General features: G+C 34.9%; 1 pseudogene; it reads right to left on the reverse strand.

The window, feature by feature from the left end:
* Positions 1-462: 462 nt before the first annotated feature.
* On the reverse strand, positions 463-1,882 carry LOC147449005 (uncharacterized; annotated as a pseudogene).
* Between the last annotated feature and the right edge of the window lie 1,505 nt (positions 1,883-3,387).

Consider the following 3,387-nt stretch of genomic DNA (forward strand, 5'->3'; position numbering starts at 1 on the left):
CCACTACATGGTATTTCATTCTTTTCTTCTTACAACCTATTTGATTTGTATAAATATAATTTTTATGACATGCAACATATTTTACATGATCATATGCCTTGGTTCACAAACAATATGGATGTCTTGCAATATGGTCCACTCAAGGAATGGAAAAATCCCATTATCAAGCTCGTAGAGCATACTTTCGACACACTCAACATGGCGGAGGAGAAAATTGAGCAAACAACTTAAACGAAGTATTTTTTTGGTTCTATAGAAGAGTCTTGCTACAAATAAGGGAGAAGAAAATTTCTAGAAACAAAAAACAAGCTCTTGCAATAAAAATATCCAAACAAATTTCAAAGACAACAGAAGCAACCTTACATCAATGGAGATTGAAGAGAGTGAGGGATAAAAAAGTTTGGGTTCTACCTCAAGATCTAGAACACATTCTATAAAAGTGTACTTAATATAAATCTATTCTCAAGTGATATCTTCAATGTCTTCAACATCTTCTTCACCTAAACTTGAAGTGCCCTCTTTGTATTCAACCTGCTTCAAATCATCGTATCGAAGTAGAAATCGTTTCCCAGAAGGAGAAAGCTCTCTATAATGTTTAATTCCCTTTGCAAGAGCATGTCCAGTATATGATAAATAACTTCCTGCAAGTGATCCTTGCATTGCATGACCATATCCAAAAACATTGATAGCACACTCTTTCTCCAAAAGGCTTACTTTGGTAGCATTTGGATGAAGAACATAGCCACCAAGATACTTTGACAATGTCTTGTATACAAACAGAGGTATATAACCATCATAGGAGTACTTCATGTGAAAAATAACTAAATCAAGACAAGCAAGGAACTTAATGTAGTGCTTCAGAGCAGCATCTTTGGTAAGATCAACAACTCTAGATGACCGTTTTAAGAACTCATCTTTTGGTGGTTGAATCTACAAACATATAAAATCAATTAATCATTAGAAACATTGAAAGCAAAAAAAAACTTTAGCTTATACAAATAAAGTGCTTACTGTAATATTCTCATCTAACACAAGTTGATTGTCCTTCCAAAGGTTTATTGAACCAGCATTTTGTATTTTGAGATCTGGCTCCTGAATGATTGGTACATCTTTATCTTGTACGTTTGAATTTCACTATCTGCTTCTGAAAGATGAGGATCTGTTCATTAAAAAGAGGATGAAGTCTAGGAGGGACTCTTTATTTGTCATGAGATTATGGAGGTGATTAACTTGTTGACGAATAGATGCATGCCATGTGTGCAAGAATGGTGGGTGTGTAGGAGAGGTGTAAGAATGGTCAAAGGCTGCACTTTTCCCCCCAAAAAAGGGGGGACAACTTTATGATTTTTGGTATTCCATAACTCCTACATACAATCTCCGATTTGAGAGGAGATTATAGATCTATAATCTACACGCCGAGCTCTTTCCGCAGATATGCTACATTATACAGTTTTGTCTACCAAATTTTAAACTTCATTTTGGGGGAAAAATTTGAATTCAAATAAACTAGCCGTTTTGCCTATTTGAATCTAAAGTTGTCCTTTGATTCCTTTTTGAATACTAGAGCTTTGACTCCCTTAAACTGCCTAATAAAGAGATCCTCCTAGACCCCATTCTCTTCCTAATGTATATTCTCTTGTGCCTTGAGAAACTCTTCTTCGGTAGGCTCTTTATACTTAAGAGCTTCATTGAAACAAATCTCCAATGATTTATGAGGCTCAAAGAAAACATCCAACTTGCCTAAAAGAGGATCTTTTTCTACAAAATGTTTGTATTTAATTGGCTCTTCATCAATCCCAACATTATAGTTCAAGTGTTGTGCCAAAATAGCATACTATTCATCCTCTCGTAAACCAAATGACCTTTGGATATCTAAAAGCATTATATATTCTCCATGGCCAAGAGGAAAGCATGGTAGAATAGGCAAGGGCAATGTTCGTTTAAAAGCAATACTGTATTCTCGAATCCTAGAAAGTTAAAGACTCTCAACTTCTTGCCACTCTTTTCTACATCAAGAACTTCTTCATTGTCTTGTTCATCTTTGATCACTTCACTTGATTTAGAGTTACTTTCATCCCTTTCTGCTTCTTCATCATCACTATCTCTTAAGAACAAAAACACAATAAACCCCACACTTTTCTTTAATAGTCTACATTTGTGTTTGCACTTTGGACATTTTGGAAGATTTAGTTTGACCTTTTCTGATAAGGGGGAATACTTTTTGTTAAGCCTAGAGGATTGTGATGGATTCTTTTGAACCAAATCTATAGCGTGAATATATTCTTCATCAAGGTATAATACCATTCTTGAATCCACCAATTGATCAAACTCTTTGTTGTACTCCTCTAAATCTTCTTTGTGAAAAATGAGAGTTTCTTCAAGTTCAAAAGGAGTATTAAACATTGTATAAAATGAATCACATGATTCCATGGCTCCACAATCATATAGAAATTCTTGCAATAGAATTTCGAGATTGTTTTTATCTGTAATAACAAATGTCTATATTAGAAGAGCAAGGTCATAATGCAATTATAAAAAACCTCTCTTGAATTATCAATGTATAATATACCTATGTCATCTGTGTTTTGGGTAGACGTTTCCAGATCGTCATAAACACATAAGATACCATCAGTTTGAGAGTCACATTTTCTTTTCAAATCAGCCATAACCTTTGGGAAAAGATTCTCTCTCTCTCTCTCTCTCTCTCTCTCTCTCTCACACACACACACACACACACACACACACACACACACACACACACACACACACACACACACACACACACACACACACACACACACACACACACACAATTCAACTATACACATGCATGTATGTATTATGTAGATTAATATATGTGTGTATATGTGGGTATGTGTGTGCACTAGAAATGCATAGTAGTCAATTCATACTAAATGAATACTATACGACGCGATTCAAGTGCACTTAAACTATTGATGCTAGAGATGCACTTGAAATTCTTGAAAGTGACCTCCAACACAATTGAATTCATTCTTTGAGCATTTTAGGTGCATCCAATGAGTAAATTATGAGGATATGTGTTGATTTTCTTCCCCCATATCCTCTCTCATACACAGTAAGTTGATATCACAATTGCTCTTTACAAATAACAATATTTATTGTATTTTTAGACCGACTACAATCGTGGTTAGACTTTGTTATTACATTGAAAAAACCCTTTCTTAGAGTCTTGGATGCTAAGGTTTTGGCTTTTTTCTAATAAAGAAAACCTAGAAACTCCTACTCGCATAATATACTAGATTCATATTAGTAGCTTGTCAGGTTTATTAGCTCCATCTACCAAGATTCCACGCTGTCGTGCTACTTTGCGGACACGGGATGAAAGAAAAAGTTTCATGTGCATTT

Source organism: Adiantum capillus-veneris, chromosome 10, assembly GCF_014529385.1.
Source record: "Adiantum capillus-veneris isolate H3 chromosome 10, ASM1452938v2, whole genome shotgun sequence".
Taxonomy (NCBI): Eukaryota; Viridiplantae; Streptophyta; class Polypodiopsida; order Polypodiales; family Pteridaceae; genus Adiantum; species Adiantum capillus-veneris.